At 40.0% G+C, this 14,911-nt stretch overlaps 2 long non-coding RNA genes across 3 annotated transcripts in view; both read right to left on the reverse strand.

The window, feature by feature from the left end:
* The window catches only part of LOC115249875 (uncharacterized), a 16,099-nt gene extending 12,224 nt beyond the window's left edge, over window positions 1–3,875 (reverse strand). For both annotated transcript variants that reach the window (XR_003888505.1, XR_003888504.1), the window contains exons 1-2: window positions 3,317–3,875; window positions 3,199–3,237 (exon numbers count right to left, since the gene is read on the reverse strand). This is a non-coding gene — a long non-coding RNA (uncharacterized lncRNA). The remainder of the gene's footprint in view (window positions 1–3,198; window positions 3,238–3,316) is intronic.
* LOC115249869 (uncharacterized) overlaps window positions 1–11,797 on the reverse strand; it is a 27,334-nt gene extending 15,537 nt beyond the window's left edge. Inside the window, exons 1-2 of the long non-coding RNA XR_003888498.1 lie at window positions 11,717–11,797; window positions 11,431–11,595 (exon numbers count right to left, since the gene is read on the reverse strand). This is a non-coding gene — a long non-coding RNA (uncharacterized lncRNA). The remainder of the gene's footprint in view (window positions 1–11,430; window positions 11,596–11,716) is intronic.
* Between the last annotated feature and the right edge of the window lie 3,114 nt (window positions 11,798–14,911).

Raw genomic sequence — 14,911 nt, forward strand, 5'->3', positions numbered from 1 at the left:
ATAAGGTTTACATAATTAAAATTGCAAATCTCAGTCAATTATACAATTCTGTCAATAGTTATAGTTAGAAATTCATAGTTCTAATGCATATATTAATAATGGCTGATTAAAGACTTTTTGGACATTAGAGAAAAACTGAACCAAGGTAACACTGCATGAAGAAAAAACACTTTCTTCCTACAGGTGTAGTAAAACAATCTACTATAAGTGCAATGTGTTTCCATCAGCTGCAGCCAACTACTCCGAGCAGGTCCTGTCGCTCCTAATTAGCCCCAGTCAAGTCTCAGACTCCTAAATCGATTCCTGTGCTGAGCTCTGCTTTGAATAAACTCTTTGGGTTTCTCTACTTACTGCGGCACTCTACAGTTGGCCTCAGCAGTGCCAGTGTAGGCGAGCAGCCGTCCCTCCAAAACAGATAGAAAGCATGGTTATAGCTGTAGCTTTTAGCGTCATTAAAAATTGCAAATCTCACTCTTGTCCGATAATGACAGAGGCACACGGAACCAAATGTTCCGCAGCCATGACATAATTGATAATTCTGTATTTCTGACCTTTACTGCAAATGCAATCTGAATATTTATGGAAAACATGGATCAGTGGAATGAATCTCTGAAAAAATAGCTGCACTGCTGTAACATGAGCAAAAATTAAAGCACATTTCTTTCACTCTTCTGAGCATTTAAATAAATAAAGTAAGTACCGGTAAGTAAATACATTTGTTTTGTCTCCTCCATATCGGGGCAGCAAACTTTTGACACCAAATTTTATACCATGCCTAATCCACCTTATTAAGATGAATCCCAATAATTGCACATATGGAAGTACATAATTTTCTTTTTGACTTGATTAAAATCATTGATACATTTAATTCGTTATAGATTCTCCTGTAACACCATGCTTACACATTTTTCCTACAAAAGTCTAGCTGAATTGTAATTAAATTCAAATGTATGTTATTTCAGCAATGCTTAAGTAAGTTCTTTATTCATTAAAGGGTAGAATAGTAAGTGACAGCTGGCGATGTTAAAGCTCTCTGTCTGAGAAACACTTCACTGTATTCTAAATGAACATCAGTACATAGTCACTGCAAACAGTACTTTAAGCTGGTTGCCAGTGGACGTGGCTTGCGAAAGGTCAGAGGTCAAATGCTGTCAGTTTCTCTGGCCATAGTTTCATATCCAGGAAAAGCAACCATGGACTTAATTGTTAAAAGCCTGTAATGAGCATCATGAGATAAGGAATACTGAAGAAAGAAAAGGTAAGCTGATCTGTTTTGGAGGAGGGAAGGCGATAGGTGAAGGTCTGAGAGGAATGAATAAGTGTGTTCTCCTCACCAGCAGGGACACACAGGCATTACACATGTGCTTGTTGTCATTTGTGCACTGACTGACAGCTGGTTTCAAATTAACGTGGGAGAAATTGGAGAGGAGATCAACAAACCCAGACTCAGGTTGATGGGGATCAGTGTTTCCACTCACATCTCTGTTCTCTGACCTACTGCATGTGCAAATACAAAGGCTTCAGGTGTGCAGAGAAACGTCCTCAGAAATCTCCAATATAAAAGAGGAAAAATAATCAGTTAAAAGACAGTGAAAACTATAAAATGGAGTGGCAAATTTCACTTCAATGTCACCTAATGTGTCAAACACAGGCTGTATCATACCCCTAGTGCAGATCTAATGCATTGGTTATGCTGACATTATCTAATTATATTTGACATTATCTAATGCCAAATATAATTGTTTGTGTCTGCAATACAGTCTGGAGGTCTGAAAGTGAAGCCAGACAGATCACCAGGTTTATCAGGCATTTAAGTGGATGAGAAGATCTGCATTAAAAAGGCACAGCTGGCCGAGGCACATATACGTCTGCAAGCACAGCGCTGTTCTGTAAACAGCATCATGTGCCAGGAGTGTGTATCTAACATTAGTTGCACACAAGATCCATCCATCCATTTTCTATAACATTCTCTTAAAAGGATTGCTGGGGGTCAGGGCTGGAGCCTCTCCCTGCTGCCTTGGGCCAAGAAAGGTCTACAAGCTGGACAAGTCACCAAACCAGGTTCAACTCCTGGCTGGCTGGCTTGATTTTTGAAAGATGCTTAGCATTATTTCATGCAAAACAACAATAACCAACCCACTTTAATAGATAATTATTGCATTCTCTAATTGTGAGACACTAGTCATTCTTGCTGTTTTGAGCTGTGTTCTCTTCTCAGCTGCCTTATTGCCTTATCATCATCTTTCTGATTAAAATAATTTCTCTGTCACTCAGATAAATAAATCCCAGTTGGTAGAAGATGGGCTTTAGACTCTTCTGCAGGCATCAGATTAATTCTTCCTTCTTCTTTCAAATACTGAAATCCCAACTTTTGAACCAAATGTAAAATGTACTTTCATTTGAATATAGAGGACTTTTGAAGATTTGTGGATCATTAATTTAACGCTCTAAATATTTAAATTGATTTATGTTCGGGCTTGTTGCCTTTTCACATTTAGTCCCTTCTCTTCCTCGTCTGTCGATGGTTGTGTATCTGCTGTGACAGCTGTTTCTCTTTAATTTTAGCTGTCCTTTGCGCTGCCTGTTGGTTAATTGGACTGCAGCACTTGTGTTGAAAATAGATGTTCTCATGGTTGTTTTTCCTGGTTAGAGCACCAGAATACGAGGCACAGGAAGTGTTAGAAAATCCAGGGTTAACAAAAATACCAGTTCTCTTATTTGTGTGCACTGACAGATGGGATGCAATCAAAACCAAATGTGAGTGGTGCATATGAATTTATTTCTGTCCATGCAATATTATTACACATATGTTGTAATCAGGTTGCACATGATGGCTTCTGAGTCATTGACTTAAATGAGTGTGATAATGTCAGCATTTTATTTTAAAAGGCATGTCATAAAAAAACAATAGTAAACACAGTTCAATTGTTCTCTTAGGTAACCATGAGAACAACTATTCAGTTGTTGAAATATAAACAACAGCTGGTCGAAATACCTACAGAACTGCCTCATACAACTTTTTTTCAGTAGCTGCCTTCATTAGACATTATTTAATAAAACCTTCTCTATTGCAGCTTCATTTATACATAGAATATTGTTTCCTGGCTGCAAAGGCAAAATATCCCAGATGTCTAAGGTCTTGTATCAAGATGCTGTCATGGTTCTCTGTATTATTAATTTTAAAAAATGGAGACTTACTTTGTCTGGATGAAAGGGGCCTTGGGGGCTTACAGTAGACTGTATAAAATTGACACAACAAAATCGACTGTTAATCATACATCATACTCTAGCCAAATGATCATGTGAAAAAGCTGACCTGATAACAGTCTGCTATCCATTTTTTGTTTCTTTTTTATTTTGGAGTGAAGAGCAAACAGCGGCCGAACATGACCCCGACATTTGAGCTTCCTGCCCTGCGTGTGAAGGCAAACTTTCCACAATGTCAGAACCATCCATAAAAGCTATCCAGTGTCCTTATTTTTAGTTTTCTGCAGCGTGGCTTAATGGATGGTCCCTATCCACCAAATACAGATACCAGTTTAAAGTGTATTTTTAGCACAATATGTGGTTTTATGGATGGCAGTGTTTTAAGTTGTCATGCCTTAGAGCTATCTGTTGTCACCTACACTCCAGCTTTACCCTGCAGGTCCTTCACACTGGAGTTCATGTAAAGTCTGTCCCAAGCTATCTGATTTCTAATTAAACATATTCATTAAATAGTCTATTCTGTTAAAAACTATGTGGAGTGCTTGTACTGAGTTATAATGTGTTTGCTTACACAGTTTTTGCTTTAAGCTCTCACCTATGAATAGCACTGGCTCAGTCTGATGGCTCTGTAACATTAATCTACTTATCAGATAGTCTGCAACTTGGAAATCAGCAAGCAAACATGCCACCATCAACCTGTCACTTGAAGAGAAGTAATGGCAACAACTGTATTTTGTTCACCTAGTCTGACAGGAAAAATAACCTGGACTCAAGAGGTTTCTAACACTGAAAAAACAACAAGATAAGGAAAACACAATGATGCTGATCTTTACCGTTGATATAGAAAAGCCATCTTCTGACCTGTAGACAGAAGGTTTTTATTAACTGTGGAGTAGCCACGACTAAGAGATGGACAGTTATTTTAAAGAAACTAGAATCAACTAACTTCAATCATGGAGTTCTGCAAGATTGTGGGTTTGATCCAATACTCATCATTTTATATATTGTTTCTTGTCTCTCCTGTCTTCCTAACCGCTTTATCCCTTTCAGGATCACAGGGCGGATATGTGTATGTTTGAAGGCAGGTTCCACCCCTGGATGAATTGTCAGTCACTTCCAACAGTGCTCTGAAGGTGTTCTGGCACCTTCCCCTATGACCAGAACACCTCCTATGTCTTGTCTGCACTGGGGCTTGAACTGAGAACCCTCTGCATCTCAGGCCAGTTCCTAACAGACTGAGCTACCATTGCCTGCATTGTTATCTTATCTGCTATTAAAATTACTTTTAATATCACAATTATATTCATTTGGCTGTCTTTTATATTTGAGCACATTACCAACAATCAAACAACATTCAAACCAAATATTTATTTTGATTAGCAGTATGTTTGAGCAGAAAATGGTGCTCTGCCCGTGTCACCAACAATCATCCAGTGAAGTATTTTGGGGAAAAAAGGGACTATTTTCTATTTCATACTTTCTAACATTTTGTGTCTTTACTGACAACAGTTAGAAGTTGTGTTTCTTCATTTACGAGTCAATGACAACAGCATTTCCAATAAAGTCACTTTTTTTGCATTACATATCATTGTTCCAACAGCTTTGGCTCCAAATGTCAACTAAATTTTGTTCAGTATGAGTTCACATGATGAGGTCATGATGACTCACATGTCCCAGCAACACAAAATGAATAATCTAAATATGTTATACTTCTTTATATATACATAGCAAACACATCTGTTTAAAGCCAGTACTGTGGAATTATTATGACTAGATGGCCATTTCAAACTGTTTTTCAGCATGGAGAAACTGAGCAGCCAGATCCACAAGCCACTGAATTGCTATTGTGTGACTTGCAAATGTCTCAGTCTCAATAAGCTTTAATATTTGAAGAGGAAATGGACTTGATATTTAGTACTCCCCCCAGACATATGAGCAGTGCAATGCCAACTTCCAATTCTTATAATCCCTCAGTTAATTTCTGTGTGGCTATACTCTTGTTAAATTATCTTCTTCTTTAGTCACAGTCTCAGAGCGGCTATTTATTTCCTTAAAAACACAAAATAAAGGTAGCAACCTGTCCTTACTGCACAGTGAAGAGATTTTTGCTTGCCATCCAATAACTGAACCTTATTGCTGCCTCAATTAACAAAATCCGATTCTTGCTTAGCTGGAAGACAGTTAGAACCAAATCAGCTATGAACACAGCCTTTCCATGAATCTTATTTCCAGGCTGTGCTGAGTCCCACCCTCAAATAAGACACCCCCGCCCTTTTCCTAAACAAGAACTGAGAGTATTGATTATGCTGCGTAGCAATTATGGCTTTCATTAGCACAAGCTGCAAAAAACAGACATGTCTTACAAGTCATTTCTTCTCAAGGACATGTGTGGTTGTTGTTGTCAAAATGATAGTGCATCTATTCAGCATCTGTTTAATTAATTCAAAATGAAATTTCCAATGATTGGCTAAATGGGATGTCTTTGCCCCAGGAACTGAGACTTCATGTTATCTTCATATTAACAAACAATTTGTGCATCTTTTTTCTATAAACAGATGCCACTGTGAGGGTTTATGCCTGGTCTAGTGTGTTTGTGTAATATAGCCACCAGGTGGTCACTGACTCACTGTTATATTTCAATGCTTGATTTATGCATGATGCTAACACCCCCTAGTTAACACTCATTTAGTGGCATTTCTTTATTCAGTAAATTGTTGTTGTTGCTGTTGTTGTTGTTTGGTTGCAGATTACGGTACATCAAAATACACATTCTGCAAATATCCTTAAGCCTAATCAGAAGGCTAAATATTCAAATCTAGAATACAAGATGTAACCATGCTCTTATAATATATTAATTTTCAGTCAAATATGGTTTTAAGGTGCTTTTACAAACTAAGCAGAGGAATATGACCTCCTTTTAACCTCTAAAGATAATTTTCCCCGGGTTTTGTGCTTCCTCTGGAAGTCTAAGACAGAAAATGTTTTATATCAAAACATTTGTGCCTTGGTTTGCTAGAATATAGGTATTCAAATATATTTCACACTATATCTTTTCTTTTTTTGCACCTCAGGATCCACAGCATCATTTCAGGAAGACAGACATACAGTCTGGAGGCAGCTCAGGACTGATATTTGTATTTGGTCCATGTCCTTTTTTTCAGATTTCTATTCTGTTTGTGTGAGGCAGAGAAGCAATGTTCTCTAAATGAGCACTCCAGGGACTGCATGGCAGACAGACACTAGTAGCCATCATTGTCACTTTTGCCTTCACATGCAAACCCGCTTCATTTTCAGGATAAAACCAGCATAAACATACATGCACGCATATGCATATACACTGTAGTAACATACTCAAACAAAGTCTTCAGCCAGATGTGCAGGCTTCAATGACCCGATCTTGCTGATTGGTTGCTAAAAAAAGCAGATCCCCCAACAGCTCTCCTCCGAGTTGATAGAATTGCATAATGAGTGTGATGTCAGCATTGTTCCTCCCATGATAACAAGCTGCGCTTGCAGGCAATGGAGGCGGGCATTGACAGGGTAAGTAAGGTGGATGCAGGCGGAGGGGAGGGGAGACGGCATAGTAGGAAAGTCAACACTGCAGTGAGTGTGCATATTATCTCACAACACCACTCAGGTTTATCCATAAATAGACCCAGTGCAAAGAAATGTCAATAATCACTACAATCTTTCTCCCACCTCAAAAGATGGCAGAGAAATCAACAGAAAATGAGAATATCTGCAATATGGTACACCTTGCATCCTCTCCACTCATTAATGTCAAACAACTAAATTCCTGCTACTGAAGTGCTGCTATTTAAAAACATAGGGTTCAATTCACAAACAACAAAATCCTGACAAATTGTAAGGAGGAAAAAAGAGGCAAAAGAAGTTTGTAAAAAAAAAGATTTTCTTGTTCTTAAATAGCTCTGTGTGCTTGAATGTGTTCTATACAAGATGGACACAAGCTTGTGCTTGTGTGATGTTCTATGATTAAAACTTGTTACATGGTTTATGGGTTAGATTATATGTAACTTTGTTTAAAGTTTATAATGTTTGTATGTAAATCAATCTCGATACAGTAGAGATGTAGAATTACATTGAATCAGTCTGAATCTAAATTATTGTGAATGTATACTTTATTATCTGCTTCACTTATTCTTGATTGCTATGATTTTTTAAGTGCATTATTTGTTATGCATGTGCTCCTTGTCAGTTATTCTGTTCGTCACTTAATTATCATTACCAAGTTTATTTTCTATGTCCAAACCTTCCAAATGTTTCCATTTTCCATATATGTACAGATTATTTAAAAATCATATCCTGCAACATATTTCTGACAATGATTTACTACAAATGAATACTACAAATATTGGTACATCTCCTATATGTCTGGACTAAGCAACAATAAAGAAAAATCTCTGCATATGACTCAATTTTCTTGGTCAACAGGTTGGAGTCTAGGAAAAAAGAGACTTCAAGCTAAAAATACACACCTCTGTATCCTGTGCTTCATGCTGCAGGTCTGAGTGCTTACTTATCTTGCTGTGGGAAAGATCGGGGTGGCCACATCAATGCCCTTTGGCCGCATTAAAAAAAGTCATGCTGATTTACTGTGTTGATTCTGAGAAATAATAAGTGTAAGCACTGAAACGCTGCAGGAGGGGGAAGTAGATGCAAAGATCTTCCTTGTTTGGAGTTGTGGAGAGTCTAAGAGGCAGTAGATTTCATTTTAAAAAAGCACTGCAATCCAGTTTGTGTGCCTCTAAAATAACATCTTATATTTGTCTTTTATATGTTGAAACAGACATTAGTGCTGTTGTTCATTTAAAATCTCCCTTATAATATAACAACATAATATTTGTTATTGCCTGTATGGGGACCTGGTGCCATGGCCACATGCTGCCGGAGTCTCTACGGAATGTGACATATTGTATAAATAGCTTATTACTAAAAGAGCTGATTGCCACAGGAGAGAGCACCACTGTGCAAATCAACGTGTCTCCCCAGCTATGACGCGTCCACAACGTTACACAGTTTACATATGAAAGACAGTAGGAATTAGTCCCAGCTGAGAGCACAATGAGGCACCAGCTGCCCCCATACATACAGACACAGGACGTGTTCCTCCTCTTCCTCTTTATGCCTCTCATCACTTTTAAATGTTTAGCTGAAGCCAAGAGACAAGTCCAAATATAGCAGAGGAGGGAGAGGGGAATGAATGAGTCATCAGAATAAGCTCTCTCTTTCTCTGTGCTTCTGTGTGTCTCTATGTGTGTGTGTTTGTGTGTCTGTGTGTTCTTTTGAGTGAGAATTGTCAACATCAGCGTCAATATTTTAAAACTGTTCTGAAAAAATGAAATAAATACACACAATGTACACAACTTAACACTTGAATGCAAAATTGAGTTTCTAAAATACATTTGAAAAACAATTTTGAAAACAAACTTTGAATATTTACATTTTTAAAAGTATATTTTTGCAGTTATAACACATTTGATCATAGCAGAGAATGAAAATACTTGTTTACGTATATAAAATTGGGATTTTGGAGACCTCCAAAAAGCCTCAGTCCCCAACTCCATTCAGAGAAGGAAGATCTGTCAATATCCTCAAGGTAATTCGTGACACTTTCCTCTAAAACTAAAATTCCTTATGCAGCAGCAGCAGCATTTTGGGGATGTGGAAACACAGAATTTTAGCTTTTATCCACATTTAACTCCCAATCCAAGTACAGTACCTCTTTTCAGAAAGACCAAGAACAGCTGTAAATACAGCAGGTGTCACTAAACCCATCAAATATAGAACCTTAAGATTGTTCATTATCAACCAATTTTAGTCACATTAACATTTGGCAGGCCACTTTATTTTTCAGAGGTAAACAGATTGAAAGGAATGATAAGGCTTTTGGGTTTGAGTTGACTGGTTCCTTTAATTGCTTATTGTTTTTGGGTTTTTTTTGTTTTTTTTTGCATAAAATACTTGCTTTTATATTTTAATTTTTTAATGTTTGTTACAGTTTTAATCTACACATTAGACAAAAAAATGTGCCCCTAAGCAGTAGCTAGAAATTTACCTCCTTTATCAAGGTGTATCTTGCTTTATAATAGTCTCCTGTGCTCCAGACTGGCTGATTTCAGCGCAATTGTTTAAAACAACTTATACTCTCTTAAAAAAGAGGGACAGATGTAATAAAGGATAAAACTGAATATAAAGATAAGTTTCACTTTATTATAATTTCACTATTTTAAAAACTATGGGAATTTTGCGTTACCTATGGATAATAAGAAATACTGCTTGACTCGTTTAGCATGAATGACTAATTTTATATGACATCATTTGAAACTGCTTGGTTTGAGACATCTGGAATTTGATAATACATTGATAACTGGAATGAACGTGTTGGTTTTCATAGGAAAACAAGTTCTGTGGATCATCTTAAGTAGCAGGAGGCCAACTTCAGGGATTTACATTTTGAGATCAGTATTTTTGAGAAAAAGCAGATGTAATTACAGCTAATATCTCCCAAACTCTGAAGCCGAAACCAGAACTGTCTGGATGGATATTTAGCAACAGCAATGAATAATGTACTTTTTAGGTGAACCAACATCAGCAATATACGGTAAGCCAAACTGTAGACTTATGGAGCAGCATCAGTATTTATGTGGAGTAATGTGAGTCTGCCTCTGAATCTGCTGTGGTGAGTTCATACTGGATTCTCTCTGTTGAGGATTTCCCAGTTGAGTAGATGTGCAACATCACAGGAAATCTCATTTAAGTTTTGTCGGGCGGCTTCTTGGGGGCCACAACTACAGTTGGCACTGAAGAGAAAAGCTTAAGTCATGGATTGCAGACTGGCACCTTTCTTCAACTCTTCATCTGGCATCTGTATTCAACTATTTTTACCTCATTTGAGTCAGTAAAGTTCACATGTTTTGTCTGCTAAATTGCTGCAGTAACTTGTCATTGGCAGTAAAGACTGCCTTGAGTATTCTCAAGTTGTGTTGTGTATCCTTAACATCAACAAATGCTGTATGTACTAACAGTTAATTTAATAAATTATAATATTGACTGTATTTGCTAATGTTAGTATGTGCTTCCCAGTGAACTAAAGACTTTCTTCCATTTGAACAGGGTCCTATTCCACACTCACATTTGACTTACAACATCCATCTCTTTTGTATGTTGTCAACGTGCTGTGAAATTTATTATCATTTCTCATTATTCGATATCAATGTTAAGAGAATCTGTCGGGCATGTTTCACGTTGAGTGCAAGCGTAGAGTGGTATGGTAATGCTTTCATTTATTTCTGCATAGAAACAATAGTCACTCAACAGGCATGTGTGCATATGTGTGTGTGTGTGTGTGTGTGTGTGTGTGTGTGTGTGTGTGTGTGTGTGTGTGTGTCTGTGTGTCTGTGTGTGTATGTCTGTGTGTCTGTGTGGGGGTGAACATGCAGGCACGGCTGTTTGTCCAAGAGAGCGAACGAGATGTACCCTGGCACAGTTTTCTTGGAGTGTATCCAAGTGCAGTTATGTACTTTGGGGACACCTCTGGTCACATTAACCCTGGCCTGAGCTGATCTCCTCATTTCCCTTACTTCAACCCAAACCCTGAAACTGATACCTCCGCACCACCACCCCATGCCCCTGTCTTAACCTCCTGTCAAACTATCTGTTTCCATCTCATTCCCATTGCCATTCCAATCCAATCCATTTGCCAGAATCCTGTAAGCCTGACTTGAGACCAAAAAAAATTAAGGGCAGGTTCCACACTCTCCCACCCTTGCTCTCTCCCTACCTTTCATTTGTCCTTTACTTAGCAGAGGGTTTGTGAGGTGAACACAATCTCTGGTGCCAAGTCTGCGGGGTGGCGCCAGTGGCATGAAGACAAAACAGAACTCCTTAAAATACACACACACAGACACACACACAGACACACACACACGTAAAAGCTAGCACATGCACAGAGAATTATTTAAAGTGATAATCCTTCAGATCCTCTTGCTTTTATTATTTTGGCGACAGTTTTAGTGCTCAGCAGGTTTTTGGCTCTTCTGTGCATCTAAACAGCGCCATGCAATCAAATTTACATCCAGTATCTGTGGTCAATATTCCCCATGTTTTTGCAATTCATGTATGATTATTATTTATATCAGACATATTATTATGACCGCCTCCCATGCTGCATTAGCCCCACTTTTGTGCCAGAAAAGCTGTTACCTATTGAGCCATGGATTCTACCAGACCCCTGAAGCGTACCAAGGTGAATGCCACCAAGATGTTAGCAGCAGATCCTTTAAAGCCTGTAGTGAGATGTGAAGAGGGGCCTCAATAGAGTACCCTTGCATGTCCACTACATCCCACAAACAGATGATTGGATTGAGTCTGAAACGGCAAAAGAGCAGAAATTGAGACAACAAAACTATTGTTCCTCAACTAGCCTACTTTCAAAGGGGTCTGGTGTCATGAACAGAGCTACAAACAGTACATATATTATAAAACTTACATGGTTCTTGGAAGAATTAATCTGAACGTCCTTCTTCCTGGCCTGATTGTACCAAGGAACTAAGAACAATGTCAAATTCATATTGGGGTTGGGGGCACACAGTTGCCTTCTCCAATTTCAACACATGTAGATACGGTAGGTAAACTCCCATTAACCCTTGAGCTCCCTATTATACACTGCTCACAAAAATTAAAGGAACAATTTTTTTATTGGGCCTGGCATGAATTGAATTAAACCTGTCTGATAATTTTGTGGTTGGTTAAGCAGCTGAGGGCCTCGTTAATCAATTTCAGCTGTATTGGTGTTAACAACTGGTGCACTTCAGTGGCAACAATTAGAAAACCCTCAAAACAGGACTGGTTTTACATGTGGAGGTCATTTCAAGTTTCTCCCTCTTGATCTTTTTTGGCTAGTTTTCCACTCGTGCTGATTTTGGCTTGCGTAATTATCTCTACTGGCAGTATGAGGCGATTCCTTAACCCTACAGAAGTTGCACAGGTTGTCCAACTTCTCCAGGATAGCACATCCACACGTGCTGCAGCAAGAAGGTTTAATGTGTCTCCCAGCATAATCTCCAGAACATGGAGGAGATTTCAGGAGACTGGTGGTTATTCTCGGAGAGCTGGACAGGGCCATTGAAGGTCCTCAACCCCTCAGCAGGACCGATACCTGCTCCTTTGTGCAAGGCGGAACAGGCTGAGCACTGCTTGTGCCCTACAGAATGACCTCCAGAGGGCCACTGGTGTGAATGTCTCTACCCAAACAATCAGGAACAGACTTCATGAAGGTGGCCTGGGGGCCCGACGTCCTGTAGTAGGCCCTGTGCTCACTGCCCAGCACCGTGGAGCTCGACTGGCAATTGCAGTCAGAGCACCAGAATTGGCAAGTCCGCCACTGGTGCCCTGTACTTTTCACAGACGAGAGCAGGTTCACCCTGAGCACCTGTGATAGACGTGAAAGAGCCTGGAGAAGACAAGGAGAACGTTATGCTGCCTGCAACGTCGTTCAACATGACAGGTTTGGTGGTGGGTCAGTGATGGTCTGGGGAGGCATATCCATGGAGGGACGCACAGACCTCTATTGCCTAGGAAATGGTGCTCTGACTGCAATAAGGTATCGAGATAAATCCTTGAACCTATTGTCAGACCCTACGCTGGTGCAGTAGGTCCTGGTTTCCTCCTAATGCACGACAATGCCCGGCCTCACGTGGCAAGAGTATGCAGGCAGTACCTGGAGGATGAAGGAATTGAAACAATTGAATGGCCTTCACGATCCCATGACTTAAACCCAATAGAACATCTCTGGGACATTATGTTTCAGTCAATTAGGCGCCGCCAGGTTGCTCCTCAGACTGTACAACAGCTCAGGGATGCCCTCACACAGATCTGGGAGGAAATGCCACAAGACACACTATCCGTCGTCTCATTAGGAGCATGCCGCGACGTGGTCAAGCATGCATACAAGCTCGTGGGGGCCACACAAGATACTGAAAAGCATTTTGAGTTGCAGAAATTAAGTTTTGGAAAAAATGGACTAGCCTGCCACATCTTCATTTCACTCTGATTTTATGGTGTCTACACAATTGAGCCCTCTGTAGGCTAAAAACTTTTATTTCCATTAAAAGACTTGGCATCCTTTTGTTCCTAAGACACTGCCCTGTCGTTATTTGTATAGATATCCAACTTCATATTGAGATCTGATGTATCTAATGTGTTTCTTTAAAGTGCTCCTTTAATTTTTGTAAGCAGTATATAAACCTGGTCCACAACCAGAACAAGAAACTGCAATGTTCTTCTTGAACCTGAAGTTTGACTATCTTGGAGGCTGAGGAATGTGATCCCCTGATGGTTGGAACACACTCTCCGGTTCCTCTTTTTCATTTGAAGGACCAGCACCCTAGTCTGCCAGTCCAGGTGCACTGCACCAAACTGCCAAGTGATACTCCATGGATGTGTCAGCCAAGACAGTCCAGCAACACCCAGAGACTTGAGGCAATCAGAACTCATCTCGCTGGGCCTTGCTGCTGAGGTACTTTCCAAGACATCTTCGAATTATTCCTTCCACCTCATGACAATATCCCCAGACATGGTCAATAGCTCCCACTTCCACTGTACACAGTGTTGATGGGACACTGCTTCCCCCTCCTGAGGCACTGGATGGTTTGCCGGTATTTCCTTAAGGTCCACCCACAGTCCTCTGTTTTCTCCCCAAACGTCTGAGTTGTGGCTTCCATGACTGCCCAAGCTGCCGGAAACTTGGCCTACTGCTACTTATCAGTCAACCGAGACAACCAGACTCAATAGGACTCTTTCTTCAGCTTGACAGCATTCCTTGCTTGCGATGTCCACCACCGTGTTCAGGGATTGCCACCACCTCAAGCACAGGAGACCTTACAGCCACAGCTTTGAACAGCTACATCAATGAGGGAAGTGGAGGACACGGTCCGCTTGGACTCAATATCTCCAGCCTTCTTCGGGATCTGGTCAATTGTCTTCCAGAGTTGGTAGTTGAAGACATTCCCTTTCTGACAGAGAGTTCCATTAGATGTTCCCAACAGACCCTCACAATACATTTGGGTCAAAAACCACGTCGATTCATTTGTCCGTCCATCTGCTCGACAGTATGTTGTGGCCACTGCCATGAATAGAGACAAGATCCAAATGTAAAGAACAAAACTATGGTTTAAAACTAAACCGTTCCCTTAAGGATGGACTGATACACTCACAGCAGAAAGTAAATCCAAACGTGAAATAATCTGCAGAAATATTCCCTCATAATCCAACCCTCATAGTAATCTACTGAGATAGTAAACCTAGAATCTGGAAATCGGGCTGAGAAATCCAGGTGAGGAGCCAGGAGAGACAAGGTCAGGTAGAAACCAGGTAATTACCGGGACAAACCCAAGTGAGCCAGGCAGGTCAGGAACAGGCGGGGCTGATCACAGGAAGCCAGTCCAAGAACGATCTGGCAGAGTGGTATGTTATGCCGGGGTTTAAGCACTGAGAAGCACAGGTGTGCTACATTAGCTGAAGACTGGGGACAGAGTTACAAGTATACTGTATTGTCTTGATTAGAGAGACTTTGTCTGTGACAGCAACTTCTGAGAGGCCAGGAGAACAAGTTCATGCACCCTCTGCTGGTCCATTTTAATGTGTGTGTGTGTGTGTGTGTGTGTGTGTGTGTGTGTGTGTGTGT

Source organism: Takifugu rubripes, chromosome 1, assembly GCF_901000725.2.
Source record: "Takifugu rubripes chromosome 1, fTakRub1.2, whole genome shotgun sequence".
Taxonomy (NCBI): domain Eukaryota; kingdom Metazoa; phylum Chordata; class Actinopteri; order Tetraodontiformes; family Tetraodontidae; genus Takifugu; species Takifugu rubripes.